Here is a 19,051-nt window from a genome sequence, read left to right as displayed (position 1 = left end):
TTTGCCAGAAGTTGGCAAACAGTTGAAAAATTAGGTTTTATAATGTTCTTTTGGAAACCGATCCCAGTTAAACACACACACACAACACACTCAGAGATGGTTAATTTTAGTCCAGATTCATTCAGCAATTTATTTTCATACATGCTGATTTAACTGTTAGTGTCCTCATGAAGGAGGAAGAAAGAACAGGGGGAAAAGCATCACCAAAACTGGGAGGAAGACCAAAGTCACCACATTCCCGGAATCAGAACTAACTGACCCCAGCTTATAGGTGTCACGAAAGTTTAGTGTAGCCAAGCATATATTTTCTTAAAATAATGTTAAATTATTTGTACTTGGGACTGTGTCTTGCTTCCTGTGTATTAACTGGTCAATTATGACTCCTTCATTTCCGGGGAGCATGTTGGCTCTACGACCCAGTGGAGGCCCTGCCTTACCAACACCTCTTATTCAATGCTTTGTTCACACATCTGACAGCCTTCTTTCTTGACAAAAAAAGTGATCCTGTTGCCTGGGGTCTCTGACAATAAAAGCCAACTTGAGACATGTAACAGCAGCAGGATTAAGGTATTTAACTTCGTTGATTTTCAGTAATTTATCCTAGATCCTTCCTTCCATGTCTATGGTGGTCAGTTGTTGGATTTGAGACATTTTCCAGGCTCCATCTTTCTTATAATGGAGATTTATTCCTTACTTGCCTTATTAGAGAATCAAACCTGTTGACGTTACTTCATGTATCTGAGCATTTTCTCTTAAGGTCAATCTTATAAATTCAATAAGCAGAAAAAGACAAACATAGTGAACAAGTTTCCACTGGTTCCAGGAAGAAGTGTGAAAGCTGTATTTCAGTCCTTGAAACAGATTTTATGGGTAGTGTTTTATAAGATTGTATTTTAAATTGAGTAATTTTGGAGAGAGCCATGAAGAAACCGCAGTAAGAGTTAGCTCAATGTCAATCCCTTAAACCCATAGGAATAATATGAATTTGTTTCCATACATTTTTTTGAAGCTGTACTCTTGCTTATATAGTTTTTCTATAGTTTAATAATTTTCTAGTTTTAAAAAAAAAGTGATATTATGTGACATTTTAACACAGATATATATAGATGTATATGTGTACATATATATATATATACACATATGTCTATATACATATGTATATATATATATATATATATATATATATACACATGTCTATATATATATAGAAAAAATTCTGTAAGAAACTATTATCAAATCATTAACTTATCCCTTCTTTGTAGATAATGGCTATGGAATGAAAATTAATTTGATGCTATACAAACCCAAGAACTCCAACAATCACCAACTAAGGCAATATGAGTCCTTTCCTTTGTTGAGTCAGATGATCACATTGTGCTGTAATAAACCAATTATCTGCATCAGGAAATTTTTTTGGCAAGTTGATGATATTTGTGTCTCTCCTCATGTACTATTGAAAAGATCTCCCAAGAATTTTTGCCTTGATGGTTTGAGGTCTTCTAATTTCCATCCTAAATTTATTCAGACTGCTTACATCCATTTTTTTCTGTGCCAAATCTTTTTCTTGGCCTTTAAGGAAAACAGGGATTTGGTTTTTTTTTTTTTTCATCTCTATTGTTTATTCCCCTCACACATTTGTTTATGTGACAAGGCATTACTTACAATCAGAACCCTCTATTTTATTACTCGTTTTTCCATTTTCTACATTTTAATCTTTCTTCTATCTAAGCTGTAGTCTCTTCCTGTAGTTACTCTAGATAATTTTAACTTATTCTAAATGTGAGTAATCACAATACTACATTATATTCCAGATCTCAATTTTTTCACTCAACATTGTGTTCTCTACATCATTTTCTATTGAAATGACCTTGCTATTTATACTGCAAATTTTCACCCCATTTCTCTTATTCCAGGCTTTACAATTAATTTTGCACAATGGTCCCCCTTCTCTGCATTGGTGATGCCCTCCCACTTTGCATCATTTGTGAATATGACTATTAAACTACTTTAGGTCATGCCATGATTACAAATACTAAATTAGGTTGTTTTCAAACTGGTTTTTGAGGTATTCCAATAAGTTCTTTCCAGCCCAGTACACTATATTTTCTTGTTTCTTTAATTTCTCCCCAACCTTATAATAACAGAAGTCTACATTTTGCATTTTTATTTCAGTTATTGTCATAAATTCTAGGCAGATGAAATATTACTTTTGTCCTCTAGCCTAAAAAAATAGTGAAGCACTTTACAGAAAAAAAGGTGTAAGGTTAACCTGGCTAAATAGACCTTTAGTAAATCCAAATCTGAGTAAAATATTGCAGCATTTGCAGAGGAAACAAATGTCTTGAAACACATCTGCTTATGAAGATTCATTTTTGGATGCCATCAGAAAAAGTGGTACCCTTTTGCACATCTGTTAAATTGTGTAATCTCTCCTGAAAGGATTGATGAAAGTACAGTAAAAGCAATCTTAGAACATTTTGCATTAGAAATATTGAGTTTCTATGTCAACCTTCATTTGCTTTCTCTTTCATATCTATACTATATATACTAAGCATTCATTAACTTACCCAGTAACTATTTTAACGCTGTTTTTTTAAGAAAATTCAATTTACTAGATCTTACTCAATTAACTTAGATGAAGGTGAACCACTTCTTTGCATGTACCAACTCATGCTTCTGAAGGAAAAGGGACATGAGGAAAACCCAGAGGCAAATTGAACTACCCAATTGTGTTCAGCAGAGATTTTATACCTGGGAGAAGCTCAAAACAAGAGGATTTTATTGTTAGTCTTATATGGAAAAATCAGTGTCTTCCCATTTGTTATATATGCGGCCAAAACATTATTCAGTGGCTAACAAGAATAACCTCAGTGATGACAATTTAGGTTAATTTATTCTCCTTAGTTGTGGTTTAAGATAATAAATAAAGTCATAATCTTAAAAACAGAAAAGTTATTCAGTTACTGACTATTATATGATCCTCATAAAGAAATTTTTTTCTTCTATTCTCCTCTGTATAGAGAGAAATGTCTGATAAAAGTCTGTAAACACATTCAGGTGTAAGTAGCATGCTTTTGGATATAAAAGTATATGCAGCTTTAGAAAAAGAAAAAAAAAGATAAATAAAAAGAAAGAAAGAAAAAGAGAAAGGGAAACAAGGAAAAGGATAAAAATAAGAAAAATGAAAAGGGCAAAAGCAAAAAATGGAAAAAATGGGAAAATGGGGGAAAAGTAGATGAAAAAAATAAAATAAGGAGGAGTAAGAAAAAGAAGTGAGGTTTAGAGATACATCTGTTTCCTCTCATGTCTGACATGAATGGTGATCCCAACTCCAGAAAGACTTCGAAAGTTCTTGCCTTATGCAGTAGGAATCAGTCCATTTCTTAAATTATATTTTTTTTATTTCCTCTTTAATTTAATTCTTATTGGAACACTATTTTGAAGAGTCAGACACAGAGAGCCAGAGTATTCCAATTCATATTCTGAAAATTATAGCAAAATACTTATTTTTGCGGACACATACACACACATTCACATAAACACACACACACAAGTAAACCCAGAAAGGTTTTAAGATTCTCCTTCTATATGCAACATTTCCCAATGTTCACTACATTCAGAAATTTCATTATCATGTTAATACAAAGTACATTTTATTTTAGTAATAATTTGTGTCATTTAGCATTAATTTCTCTAACAGTACTAGGAAAAGTTTATTTTTAACTATGTGAATCAATCAACTACATTTTTAAACAACAAATAAAAGCCAACATATTAGGATGCAAAGACTGTAATTGCTATTTCATGCAGTTAACAACAGATTTTTAAGATATATTAGCATTTTGTAATTTCCCTGACCTTTTTTCCCATTCTCTCCTCCTTGTTATTATTTTCTTTTTTATGCTGACTTAAAAACAAATGCAGGCTGATATCCCTGAGTGCATTTGTGGAAAGGGGGAGGGAAGACAAAAAAAATCTGAAAAAATATGGAAAGGAGAGATGCAAATCTCCCTCTTGACTCGTGGTCTTTTTTACTAGGGTGCTTATTAGTCCCCCCAACCTAGATCACAGCCAGGTGACCCTGCATATAAGATTACATGTATAATTTGTCATGCAGGTTTGCCTTCACTCCAAAACAACGGAGTACATATTATGAAAGCATTTCATGTTTTTACAACATCTAGAAGTATGATTTCAACTGACATGAGATTTTTTGTCTATATAAATTCTCTTAACATTTAGTGAAATAGCTTAGTGCCGACCTAGGATGCAGATTTTAAAAAAAGCTTTTGGAATTAGGAAAGTGATCTTAAGATGCCTTCTGTAAAGAAACTTCCTACAATAATATTAAAAATCTCATTATGTCTGAAACTTTAGTGTTTGTTTTCCTCTTCATAAATATTTTTTTTGCAAAATTGCAACATTCTATCATGATCTTTAATTGCCTTTAAGAACATAACTTTACTTCTTTATTACCACTGTATTCTTCTTGAGGACTAGATATTTTAAGTCTTATCTAAATGTAGCAAACATTATTACTACACCAAACTGAGCTGGTTACAGGGTGATGCTCCAAAAGACTTCAATATAAGAATACAGTGTTTCTTTTTTTCCTAGCTTTATCTATATATCTATATAATCAACTCGTTTATTGTAGTGTTTCCACAAAATCAGAATATCCTTAGAGCTAATTCTGATGGCTTTTTGCTTATTTCAGGCGTAGCCTGGCTCCTCCTTGCTCCTGCCCACATATCTCCAGTGTCTGCTACGATTCACATCCCACACATCAAGACATTAGCCACAATGCCATAAGGCTGAATCAAATGATTGCATAAAGCATTTGGATCTTTATTTCTATATCAGTGGTTGAGTAATAGCTACTACAACTAATTACTGAATAGAAATATTCTTCAAAATTTCTGTTGTCTCCTCTTTAATGACAGCGATTCTAAATATGTCCTGAAAAAGGTAGGTTCTTTCTTCTGTCACCATCACTCCTGATTTCTTCTATCATCTGGTGGTGAGGCAGCCTCAGGCAAAAAATAACATCCTTGACACCATAGCAAAACAAACATTTTTCCTGATGTTAGAATGATTGTCTTTATTCTTCCTCACAAAGAACAGCAAGAAAATGAAAAATTAGTGCAAAACTCTACAATATTTTATATAATCTGTTTTATGACATGAAAGCTTTTAATGTTCAGGAATGGGGTTTATGGATTAAAAATAATACCAGAAAAAGCCTGACATCTTGTTTTGAACTTTTGGGTTTTCAAAAGCTTAAAAAATAATATTTATGTATGATTTTTAATGGAATCCTAAATTTCTATTCAAAAGTATGTCATCTTAATATATAAATATTACATTGGTGCTATAGGATGTCCATTTAATGGTTAGTAATAATGATATATTAAACCTTCCTTTCAAAAATCCTGCAATTTAATCCCTTTTAATCACCCAATCATCTCCTCTTTTTCTCTCTAAAAAATAGTTAAACAAATAAATAAATACTTAGTACAGATTCTTCATGGGATAATGTTGCATTTCACCATGAACATAGATGAATAGATATTTAATGAAGGACTATTTTTTCCCCTCAGAAAATGAAGAAAATCCAGTGAATGGAAAAACGCTGTGTTGCATTGTAAAGTAATAGTTATTGGAACATTGAATCCACTAACAGGAAAATTTGAAAATTATGAAGATTGTTCAGACAAGAAACTAGAAAGCTGGGAGAGGTGGAAAGGGGAAGCTGGATGCCTTGTGCTGTGCTGATAGCAATATTAATATAGAAAATGATTGCTTTGATTCCCAGGATGGGGAGGAAAGGCTGGAGACATGGCTGCTCTTTTTCTCATATTGGAAAAAAAATCCTCATTTCCCTTTAGCAGGGGCATTCTGGGCTGCTCTGAGGGTGATTTTCCTTGAGAAGAATAAACAGTTCAGAAAAGGTTCACCTGAAAATGTTCTAAGTCAAACAAATCTGAAACCTGGCTGGAATCAAATGAGCAATTTAATGTTTGATATATCCTTCCTGCTTGGGCAGGGAACTGCTCTGGGTTTGGTGACTCAGTCCAGCTTTTTTGCCCATCTCCAATGGCAGCACTGTTAAACCCTGCCTCTGAATTTAACTGGTGCTTATTTATGTGTGGCTGTCAAAGAACTCAGATGGAGTACAACTTGCTCTAAATATTTTGCATTGTGATTATAGCCCATACTTACTACGTATTTTCAATTTCTGAAATAAGCAAGTGGATTATGTTGTTCAAGAAATGTTTATGCGTTTCTCATTAAATGATTAGTGCATTAAATTCTTAAGCATTTTTAAATGAGGATCTAGTCGTATTCTCTATCTCTGATGTGACCCACCAAGATAAAATAATATATATTTTCCTCTTTTTTTGTTAATCCATACATTGTTTTTTCATTCCTAAGGGGGGAAAAAACCCCAACAAAATAAAAGGACCAAATATTTGAAAGTAAAGAAGCATTTTGTTAAGCCTGGAGAGAATATAGAAAAATTTGTCCTGCAACATTGGTCAGACTCTTGTCCTCTAGAGAGAAAAAGAAATTTCCTTAGAATAATTAGGTAAAATTATCAAGACAGAATACTGTGAGATAGATAAGTTTGGTGGAGGTAGGTTAAATTTATTTTTTATTTATTTTTAAGGCATAGAAGCAATTTGAAAGAAATATCTAGAGTAACTGCTTATTTAAATTAGCCATCCTTTTCTCCTTTGAGAAATGTGCTTTAGAAATAGAACATACCCCTAGGTACATTATTAAATCACTAAATGTACATTATTTTCTTTGGTATAATAACAAGTATATCTATTATTAAGCACAGCATGCTGCCATGTGCTAGAAATTCACACTTGAGTCAATAGAAACAAATTAACTCCTGCTGTGGGTGCATCACTCCTGTTGTGTAGAATGCACATCTCATGATGGGACAAATCACTCTCTGAAGGGGCATATGATATCTACTTAAGATAAAAGGTTTTTACATGAACAGCTTTGATTTGGTGATCAACTCGTTGCGAGGTAAAATCAGGTAAGCTTACTATATTATTAATATGTTAAAGATAATAAATTATGCTTAATATTAATATATAATAAATATACTAAATACATTAAATATATTAAATATTTTTTTACTAATAAGTAATTATAAGTCCAGTTGAAACTTTTATGGGAACATGAGCTTCATTTGCTTGCACTGTGTGTTCAGCCCCACTTTACAAAATCATGTGGTATTTTGCCTAAAATCTACCCAGGGTCACAAGTACCTCCCTGTCTTCACTGGGTGCAACAACACCATTATCTTCTTCAAATATAAGTTTGCAAAGGTGCCCTCACTGCTAAATGGAAGAGAGTATAATGCTGTCAGGCGAATTCCAGTGATATTTATGCCCCTGTTCATTACTAAGGCATGAAGTTACACAAAATCTGAATACAAAACCCATGTAGGTCATTTAAGACAGTTCCTGGTGCTGAATGATTTTTTATTTGGATCAAACAAGACACAGCTTAATACAAACTGATAAAATGCACTGCCACATAAACTTTTCAGAAATAATACTGCCATTTAAGCATTCTTTGTTTTTTTTCCTTTTTCCAGTCTTTCATCCATGTTCACTTTCATCACTGTTCACATCCAACACCATTCAAATTATTTTTTAATTTTCAATCATTTTCATTGCCAAGGATGCTTTTATTAATCTTAAATATTTTAAGACGAATTACACTGCAGCTTTAATGAAATGTATGGCAGTTCTCTAGAGCTCTAAGAAGCACAACACTTCAAGGAATAATTAATACAATAACATGGCAGGAAATTGTTATTTAAAATTTAATAAAATCATTTATTGGCCCAAAACACCTGAATATGACTTCTGGGAACTTTTGTTATTGGTGAAATTGAACATCTTTGCAAATAATAAAACCAGTTTTTGAGTCAATATCCTGGTGGTGGTTCAAATAATGTAGACTTTTTAGACTCTGCAGTCTTTCATTTTCAAATTTTCTAGTTTCATTCTTAATGCATAAGCTGTATGAAGAAATATCCAGAATACTAAATTATTCCAGAGTAGTGAATTATTCCAGAACATCTGTTGATCTCAGAATTGTCCTTGAATAATTTTAGCCCTCCTAGAAAGAAAGAAAATGGTTTGAATTAAACAAATAGGTGCTATGTAATCTCATCTAGTCTGACTTAGCCCCAAAATTTTGACCAAATAAGCTTTTGAGGTCATTCCCAACCTTGTCTGTTCTATGATTCTATAATTTAAAATGTAGTTTCTAACAGGAGAAGTCATCCAAAACTCACTTCCTTACCAATACTGTTTACTTTTATTTTCACATATTATCTCCTGCCTTCTGAGTTATAACACTTGAATTTAGACAGAAATCTCTAGAGGGCTGAGATTATCTATCTTCCTGTTTTTAAAGGGACAAGTAAAATAGTTTATACAAGGAAAATTATAAAAGCCTTACTGAACCTGTGTATGTAAAAAATGTGTGTGCAGGTGTCAAAGACCTGAAAGAACACTTCAATATTTGCATTTTTTATATAGTTTTACATGCATACATGGTTTCAGTTTGGAGAGAAGTGCTGAGACACAGACTATTCCTACAAAGATTTTGCTCAAATGTATAATTTCAATAAATTTAACTATTTCAAATAACATCCCATAAAGTAAGATACATACTTCGTTACAAGAGTACTGCTTGGAATAAAACATCAAAATCCAACATATTTAAGGCTTTTTTGTACTCCTCACAAATAGGCAAAAATCATGACTCTTTAGATTTATTTCAATCTTCATAACAAAGCATATTTTTAATAAAAAATAAAGAGCTCCTATAAAATTATTTATTTTTGAAATGAACTTGTATTCACTTGGTAATGTTTTCCTATTGAATTTTTCACTGAATTCCAATTTCTATTTCTCTAGATAAATTATTTAAAATTTGGTTTTATTAGTATTCTTTTTTTCCCCAACAAATGTATAGATGTCTTAACCATGCACATTTATAATTCAATTAAAATAATTTAATATCTAAGGATCAAATATTTCCTGGAAATTCAGATGAAAAGGCTACAGATCTTAAAGTTGCTGCTAGGAAGGAATTCCTTAGGGGAAGGTTGTGCTATGGAAGCTTTGGAACCAGACCCTTTCTTAGCTGCCCTGTTGTTTGTAAATACTGAAGGTGTTTTTCCCCAAGCTGCATTGAGCACGTAGCTCCCAGCAAGTCAGGGTGCAGGAGGCTTTGAAAACCCTGCTGTGGTCAAAACTTCAAAAAAACCAGCAGACCACCAAAAGTAAAGCAGATTGTGGGGAGCTACTGAATCCAGCATCCCGACAGAGGGGAGGCTGCCACAGGTCCATGTCCCCACGTTTGGCCAGCAGCAAGGCTGAGTTTGAGCATCTCTGTCTAAAAACTCATTAACTTCTACATCTCTTCTTCATCTCAACTTAACAAAGGAACTACAGCTCAAGGAAGTTAAAAAAACCCAGAAAACCATTATTAGCTTTGCTTCTTCTTAAAAACATAGTCCTTTCATGCATCCTTTCTTGATAGCTTGGACTTTATTATTATCATTATTGCCTCACATGAGACAAGTTTGTGGCACTTTAATTATTATCAATTATCATGCTCATTAAAAGACAAATAAAAGCTTATTTTATATTTCAGCATAATTTGCAGTCCTTGCCCATGGTAAAATGTAATGATGTTACAATAAATTTTAATGTGTAACCTGTGTCTTTGACTGGAAATAAAGCACAAACATGTATGGGGATAAGTGCTGCATGCTGCTATTGCCAGGACAGAGCTTTCACAAAGAAAAATAAAAAAGTTTATTTTTAAATATTTCTTTTTAAATTATGAAATACATGTATAAGTATTAGACATGCACACACACCCACACCCACACCCACATACCAAATTTAAAAATAAAATCAGAAAAAATGTCTCTGTCTTTTTAGAGCTTTGGAAGGTGCATTCAGATTACATACTTGGTGTATTAAGAGAAAGAATCAGCTTAAAGTATTGGATGTTGCCCTCTCTGTTCTCTCACATAAGCTACATTTATTTGCTGTGATAGAAAGAAATTTAAAAATTGTGCCAGTGTGTAGCATTGCATTTAGCTCTTCTGGTAACAAGAAACAGGCAAGACTTTTGTAACTGCAAGAAATACGTGACTTAAAAAGAGATTACTTACTTCTGCATTGACATGGTAACAAGAAAATTAACGTCATTGGTAATTTTTATTTTGCTTACTAATTGTAAGGTGACTAAACCAGGACATCAAAATAATTTAGCCAAAATATTGTTTTCCTGCAGTGACAGCAGAATAGACAGCTGCACTGTTAAAGCAGGGAGAACAGTAAGCAGCAAGACCCTGGCAAGGTAAGCATTACTTATCAGTGAAACATGCTGGCTTTAGCAGAGCAAATCTCCTACTTCCCCCTGGGGAAATGGGGAAGAAAAGTAAAGCTGATCAGAGGGTTGATAGATGAGGATATGTTTCATCTCCCCGAGAAGGACATTCTGCCTCTACTAAACTTTTCCTATCTCCTTGTTCTCTTTTTTCCCAATCTTTGGTTTGTTTTTTTTTTTTTTTTATTTCTTCACTCTGAAAGATTTCTGAGGACAATTCTATGTGATACATCAAGAATTACTTTGTGCTGTGTTTTCTGTTGTGATTTTCCTTCAGCTTCTAAAATGTAGACCTGTTTTTTTCTAAAAAATACCCCTTGATTTCTTAAAGAAAAAGATCATTTCACAAAGCTTAACTAATTAGGAAAAGGGGAAAATGACCTGCAGAAATTGTCTGTCAGTATTGCAGATCACAGCTGATAACAGTGGTGAAAACTATCACCTGCCATCCCCCAGCACGCTTAGAAATACATGGTTCCTTTGGGGCCTCTGTACAGTTATGAATACAAAAATTAATTAGCTTTTTGAACTCAGAAGTCCTATTTCTTAGATTGGATTTACGTTTTGGATGAAATGTTTTGATAAAGGATAGGTACCTATACATTTGTGTTTATAAAATAATTTCCTTCACTGTGGTTGTTGTGAGCATCTCTTGCATTAGGTTTCAAATACAAACTGGATTTAATATATTGATCAGCTTAATTTGCTCCAAGTCTAGAGAGTCTAGAATTGAAGAGAGCTGGGAAGAGGTGCTATTTCTATTTTTTTTTTTAGGCTAGTATCAATAACTCAACCTTTTATGAAAATAAAATTTTTCCTTTAGAGGAGCAAGAGTTTTTATTTAATTTCACATCAAATCAGAATCAAAATTACTATAATGATGTGATAAAAACTTGTAATGAATGTAAGTGAAATTCCTTTCTTTCCAGTTTTTCTTGTAAAATAGCCTTCCAAGCAAATATCCAAGACTTGACTTAACAGCAAGATAGGCAATAGCAGACTTTGTTCACCACTCCAATTAATTAAAAAGATTCATCTGCAGTTGGTCTTTTTTGTTCCAACAGCTTTTCAGCACCAGACAAGGAGAGTAAATTTACTATCAACTCTTCATAAAGACAATAATGCCTGGAAATCAATATTAGCTGTACGAGATACCTGTGTATGCTATATATTGCAACAGATATAATAGAAGTTTTTCTATGGACTTCCTGATGTTCAAAGTATCCTTTGTGCTTTTCAAACATATCAAACTCCCAAGGAAACACAGTCCTGGACCAAAAAATCATTATTCGAAGTCTTGAACCTGATAGTATTTATAACATTGGATTCCAAAGACAGAAGTAAACAAAATGGGGGTTGTTTTCTTTTTGCTATTAGGGATTCTCCTTAGAAAATAAAATACTTGTATTTTTAGTTGTTTGAAATTTTGTGGAACAGAAAATTATTTCAGTGAAAAAGTGCTTTAGCTCAAATGAGAGTACCCTGTGATTTTCAGGAAAAATGAACACTCCACAGGAAAAAAAAAAAAAAAAAAAAAAAGAGCTACTGAAATCTAGGCATCACCATTTTCATATCTGCACATTTGTTATCTATCTCAAGTTATATTGAATTTTGATACTCTTAAGGAAAGAAGTACAAGCTACCTTATCCAGAATGTCGTATCAAGTAGTGCCAAATGTAGATTCAAGCTATTTAGATTTAGAATAAACATCACTTGTACAGTGATAAAGGCACAAACATCTTGTTCAATAGGCTACTGGATTAAAAACAAATAAGCCATACATTAGATTGAATGGGTATTTTGGATACCTGTTCATTACATAAATAGCTGGTTTTTAGACTTCTAGGAGGAAGATAATATTGTACTGGAGAAGCAGAATACTCTAGTTCCAGGCAGTTCACAAATCACAAATAAGGCATTCTGCCACTAAGTAACATTCCAGATTTCTTATCAAAGAATAATCTATTACAGAAAAAAAAAAAAAAAAAAAAAAAAAAAAAAAAGGGGGAAATAATTTATTCTGGGATTTTAGTGTAAAGAAACTGTTGTGCAAATGTAGTGCCAATCCAATTACCTTCCACATATTTTTTAATTTAGATTATAATGAGGCTGTATATTTTTTTATTCAGTAGATTAAAATTATCAACAGCATAAAACAGAACAAGCAAAAAATCCCAAAACTATCAGCAAACAACTAGTTAACTAGTTTCAAAAGCTTGTTCTCTACTTCCAGGAAGTTCCTTATAAAATCTATGAACATATGTTAGATAAATCACTAGAGATTTTTTTCAGAGTTCAATGACTCTGAGAAGTTTATAACATGATGTTTCTAGAAAGGATTAAGTTTTAAAATCTCTGGCACATGAACATTCCCCTTACATGTATTAGCTGAAACTTGGGTTTTAACTACTCTGAGCAACAGAGGAATAGTCATCTGGATACAAACTCAGGATTTGTATTCATTAAACCAGATTTTGAATTCCAAGAGCAGTGAGAAAAATCACAGTGATTTTTAGGTGCTGGAAGCGTCACCACACCTGCCCTTTTTGTGCACTGATCAATGTGTGTTGCTAATCAGATACAAACTTGCTGATTTTTAAAACAACACATGATCTTAAGTCATGAGGATCTACTGAAACATAATGAGTGTGTTTGGCTGTCAGTCAAACCCCATGCCTGGTTTTGTGAGGGAAAAGCTGCATGCAATTCATCATCATTCCTTTCTGCTTTCCAAATCTATCTGATTCCTGTTTCACTCTCCGGCTTATTTAGTTTTTAATTTGTTTTCCACAGACGCTGTTTTGAGATGCATATGTATTTCACTGGAGTGCCAATGAGTTCCAATTGTTCTAACACACAGAAAAGAAAAATAAATGAACCCATTATTCCAGCATTATTTTTCAGTCCCAGTGGGATTTGTATTTCTACAAACTGAGTGCCTGAAAGAACAAAAATATGTATCCAATGGGTGATTTGGAACTGAGGATGGAATTTCTAGGTGGCATGGTTAAAATATCTGAATTATTCACACACTTATGTGAATTCTGCATGCCATGACTGCACTCCTTCCCTTTATTCCCAGGGCTGCAGGTCTGGAAGGAAGATGATGTTCTCAGGATCTGGCTGTATCAACAGTGCTGAAGCTGAGGGCTGAGCACACCAAATTCCTTGTGACCTGGTTGAAGCTGACTAACTTTGCTCAGGGGAATTCAGGTCTTTTCTCAGGGTCTTAATTTTCCCTTTTTCTAAGCCACCAAAACACTTTAAGAGTATATTGATCATTTGAGGTTCTAAAGATATAAAAAGCAAAAGCAAATATAATCCAAATGCTATTTTTGCATTCTTATTTATTTTAAAAATATAGTGAATAATGCAGATCATATAAAATGTAGTGACAGCAGTGATCAAGTGAGCTGCTTGACCAAGCAAAAAGCTGGTGTTTTGCACCTTATGCTGAGCTTGGTGTGAAAGGAATGTGGTACCTGATATTTAAGTTTAAAGCTATTGTGAAATGTGAATGAGTAGTGTGCCCCTACAAACCAAGTCATTACAGCCTCTTCATTTGTGTCATTTCATTTTTTTAACATTTGCTCATCCATTTGTAGGTATATAGCCTGCTGAAATTACAAATATAAGGCTAGAATTTTCCTTTTACGTTCATCTCAATTTAAGTAAGGAATAACTAAAGTTTTTCAGCTGTGTGTTGGTAAATACTGCTCACAATTTGTATTCACAAATATTAAATTTCTTCAGCTATGTTTGCTTATAATACAGAATGAGTTAGCTTTAAAAATGTGGCAATGCCCTAAAAGAGATCTGGTAACAATGTAAAAGTACTGAAATAAAATAGCAGTGCAGGGAGGCCTTTGTATTATTAATAATTCAACATATACATCTTTGAGGTAGAAAGAAAAGTTGATTTTTAACACAATACTTCTAAATTCTTGAAGACACAGTGGACACACAAATTACACATGTATTTCTCAGCTCTAAGGGCTTTAAACCTGGTTACAATAGCTATGCATGACTGACAGTTTTCATATAGCGTGAGTCAGGAGCAGCGTCTGAAATTCCGGATTATTTCAATTTTACAGAGTATTTGCAGTACATAAGCATTTGTACTTCTTCAGTAGTTGAAAAGTTTAAAAATGAGCATCAGCTAAAACTCAAAATGGCTTTGCTCTGGAAGTATCAAAGATCTGGCTAAGAAAATGCTACCTTGACCCACAGGCAAACATGCTGAGCAAGTTCAGTCTGTCTCTCAGTTGTAAATGGCATGGGATGACACCTATAGCACTGAAAACTCCCATCTATCTGTTTCTACCTTTAATAATCTAAAGGCATCTGGGGGAGAATATATCAAAGGAGATGGCTGAAACCTGACAAAAAATGTGATGCAGTTGAAGTGCTAAAGCATTAGCTTGTGAGGACAAAATAACATTTAAGGGTTGTGGTTGATGATTTTATCATACACCCACACAATGTGGGATCTGAAGAAGATGCAGAGGCCTTTCTCTTGTCCATTGCTAGTGCCTCCCCATTAATTTGGGGCACTCCAGCCCTGGTGTTGCCTTGCCTGGTGCCACACTGATGTCTTTGCTTGAGGTGCTGTTTGGGCTGTACTCAGGCTGGTCACAGAGCACTCAGCTCCCCTGTGTGCAGCACTGCAGCACCACAGACCCGGATCATGGCGAGGGCAATGAGCTGACCTCTGAAGTGGCCTGTAGTAATTGATTTGACAGGGTTGCAAAAAGCTACTCATCCTCTGACCTTGTCATGTACGACCATGCTGACACTGTCCTAAAGTTGTATGTCACTGTTAATTCATTCATCGGCAGGAACATTTTACTGGTCTGTTGCAGCAACCATGCCAGATGGGGTTGCTTTCATAGAAGCTTAAAAGGCATCCCTTTTCCACAAAATTTGTTCACATCACAGATGACCTTTTATTGTAGCTTTGAGCTTTGGAAGGGGAAGTGACCCTGATAGTTTCAGTTTACTTTTCTCTCTCTCTCTTTCACCATGTCTCATAATTGAAATGTTTTGCTTTATTAGCAGTGGGGGTGAGTATCTCTCCTCTAGTTTTGATCTTCCTTTTTCTAGGTCCAGGATTTTTGTAAGGCAGAATAGAGTTGGCCAGGGAAATACTATGAATAACATTGCAAGTAAAGTCAGAACAAAAAGGATTTCAAATTATGAAGATAAAATAGTCCACAGACCATCTTACTGGGCAGGACAGTAATGCTGTCCTGCTTCAAATAATGGAATTCAACATTGAAAATTTCCCTGAATAAAAATGTTGAAGTTAAATTGTTTGATTCAGATAAAGCTTTGATGTTTTTTTAGCTGAAAATTGTTCTGAAAAGATTGCAGCAACTTGTAGCTCAATTTTTAAATAGTTCTCTGAAAAAAGTGAAAATCAAAATGTCTAAAAACCTTAGAAACCCAAAGATGTAAATTGTCGTTTTATAGGGCAAACTCTACTCTAGTTCCTCTTATAAAGTGATAGTTTGCTGAAATCTTTAATAATTTTTTAAAAGCAATATTTGTAGGGAAAGTTCTGAGAGTTGTAAATGCAGTGAAGAATAGACAACTTAAAGCTTTGCATTTATTTCACAAAAACACAGGCTAGCATACTGTTAAGATGGCAAATACATTTACAAATTCAGCAGATTTAATGATATTATATTCTAAGAGGTAAATAAGAAAAAAAAATAGAAAAGAGCAATGCACCCATTACTTGTTGCTAAGTTGTACATGAACCACTCTCATGTGTTTCAATTCCCATGAATTTATAGTTTAATTATTTCATTCTAAAATGCTTTGCTTTGGGAAAAGACCATGGTGACTGAAGAAATTTTACTGAATGCATGTAAAGCATTAAAATGCTGAGTCAACTGGGTCTGGCCACACAAAACTAATAATAAACTGATGAATTTTCACTATCCTGCTTAACAAACAGAGGTCAAATTTATGGGCAAGTTAAAACAGAAGCAAGATGCAGAAACATAAGGACTGATTTTCACAAAATGTTTTTACCTAATAGAGGGATATTATGTGGAGATGCCTCTACTATGAACTTTAAGCCAGTTCAGCATCTTCACAATGACAGGGCAGAGGCACTGAGAGCATATTAGAGCATTCCTAGCACATGTGATGCTTTTCAGTGTATGCAATAGAATAGATAAACTGGTAAGGATGCAATCAGGAAAGGTTTTTCTCATATTTCAATTCATTTTTTCCATTCTTATTTTGAAAAAAAATATGATGCTTCACAGCATCTACAGTTCTAGAGCTTTCACACATCAAGAGTTTTGTTTTAGGTGGTTAGATCTGAGGGGCATCTCATGTCTGATATTCCCTTTGCCTGTAAGTATTTTGCAAAGGACTCCTTCAAAGGCTTCTGCGTCTTCAAACCCACTTTTCATTACACTTCTCCTCTGTCACTCTGCCTAGTTTTCTTTTCATTGACTCTATGTATGTCTCATTTCCATCTGCAGCTCCAGAGAAGCTGGCTGAATTCTGAAACAGCGTTGTTTGCAGTCCACAAAATAGATTCCCCCTAATTTTTCCAGAAGACAAATCACACATGGATGCTAAATATATTGTTGTCAATATCTCCAAAGCCTTCTCAAACCTTACAAAATAAGGCTAAAATATCACTCTGATTAACATAGATTAAAAAAACAGGTTTTGCAAATCCTTTGCAGCATTTTTGTGGAAAGGACCTTATCTTTCTGTATATTTTTCAAATGTTAACAAGTTTAGTAGTACCCAGCATGACTTCTTAGCTCAATTTAATTTTTTTGTTAATCTCCATTACCTACTTTTCCATAAAAGAACACAGATACTATCCTGAATGCATAAATACATCATCTGACATGAGCTAGATGGGGTGTTTCATAAGAAATATTCTTATTACATCCTAACATCTTCAAATGAGAAATTATTGGTAAAAAACTTGCAAAATCAATGCTAACACAAACAATTAGAAAGGTGAAAAGTGAATTGGGATCTGTTAATAGGAAATGTACTAGAGAAGACAAGATGTGGTGAAGTAAATACTAGAAGTATTTAAACACCTTGATGATACTGTTGTCTCATTATGAAATGTGAATAAAATTCCTTTAATATTTAAATCCACAGATAATTAAATATAAAATTCAATTTAATAAGCTGGGGAAAATACAGTGTTATAAAAACCTTTCTAGGTAAGCATATGAGCCTAATTTCTTAATTATCAAAGAAGGTCTTCTAAAATTGGTGTTATTTAGCTTTTTTATTTTTAGAGTTAACATGTGAGAACTAATGAAAATTAACAAACTGGAGCAGCTTCTAAGCTAATGTCCTGTGATCACACAACCTCTTTTCTTGACAACCTCATCCAAGGGATCAGGATAAATGCTAATTCTCTGATTTTCCTATTTTTGCAACTTGGCTCTCTTATCAGTTACCATTATTTAGTCTTTCTCATGAAAATGGACATAAAAATGACAAATTACAGATAGAACCTCTTTAATGTCTTGCCTTCTAAGAGACATGAGTCTCCTGTATTAAAAAATTACTTGTCTGGACAACCAATGAATAAAATAGTGTTGGGACTTTAAGGACACTTGCAAAATGTCCTTCTGTCTTGCCAATCCAATTTCCTGTGGTCTGACATTATAAGCTGCTTAGTACCATGATGTTTTCTGTAATTCCCATTAAAGGATTGATTGACTTGTTATCTGACTTCTTTAAAATTCCTTTTCTTCCCAACATTTCATTCTAAAGAACAGCAATGCTTGAAGCCCCTATTAATGACCCTTAAGCATTAAACAGCTTGCATAAGGTCAGAGACAGACACTTCCTCTATTCATATTTATGTTTCTTGAAAGCCCCTTTTTATCCTCATCTCTATCAAGCTGGTTGGTATAGAAATTATATTTTTCCAGGCTCTATCTAGCTTTTAATTTCCATCTTCTTTTTTCTCATCTTCCTGTCCTTTAGAACATGAACCTCAAAAGGAGCCCTGTCAAAAAATAAATTATTTGGATTGGAATGGATCTTAAAGATCATCCAATTCCAACAAACCTGCCATGGGCAGGGACACCTTCCACTAGAAGCAGGTTGCTCAAAGCCCTTCTACCTTATCCTTCATTCCTGATGCCATGAAGAATGAATGTTCTAACTTTGACTTTTAGAGAAGTATTGAATAAAATGAAGCATCCATCATTTTTCTTAAAATATAGTAAATAATTCACTAAAGAAAAGTAATTTAATGAAGAAGAGTGTTCTTTCATTGGCCAGGTGTATTTAAAACCTGTCTGAAAATTTGAAAAGAGATAGAAGAGCAGAGTGGTGCTGCAGGACAGCTATGATGAGGAGTTTTAGTCTACAAAGCTCTCTAAATTTAGGCCAAAAGCCTAACTATTTTATTAGGCCAAAAGCCTAATTATTTTATTCAAAAGTGGCATTGAGCTCTCTTTTGTTACAGGTTCCTTGTATCTTCCTTGTATCTCCCACCAAGCCAAAACACTATGCAAATTTTCAACATACAAAAGGGGAAATCTCATGCCTACCTTTGCTTTATAAAAGTGTTTCATCTGCATTGTATTGCAATGT

General features: G+C 33.8%; 1 protein-coding gene across 4 annotated transcripts in view; it reads left to right on the top strand.

The window, feature by feature from the left end:
- TENM4 (teneurin transmembrane protein 4) overlaps positions 1-19,051 on the top strand; it is a 1,547,070-nt gene that overhangs the window by 362,621 nt on the left and 1,165,398 nt on the right. The window contains exon 4 of one of the 4 annotated variants that reach the window (XM_085592892.1): positions 10,351-10,416. The exons of the other annotated variants lie outside the window; for them this stretch is intronic. The gene's annotated coding sequence lies outside the window, so the exon portion shown is untranslated. The remainder of the gene's footprint in view (positions 1-10,350; positions 10,417-19,051) is intronic. 4 annotated transcript variants of the gene reach the window in all.

This window comes from Lonchura striata, chromosome 1 (genome assembly GCF_050655825.1).
Source record: "Lonchura striata isolate lonStrDom1 chromosome 1, ASM5065582v1, whole genome shotgun sequence".
Taxonomy (NCBI): Eukaryota; Metazoa; Chordata; class Aves; order Passeriformes; family Estrildidae; genus Lonchura; species Lonchura striata.
The sequence above is the reverse complement of the archived record's forward strand: the minus strand, read 5'-3'. Positions and strand labels throughout refer to the sequence as shown.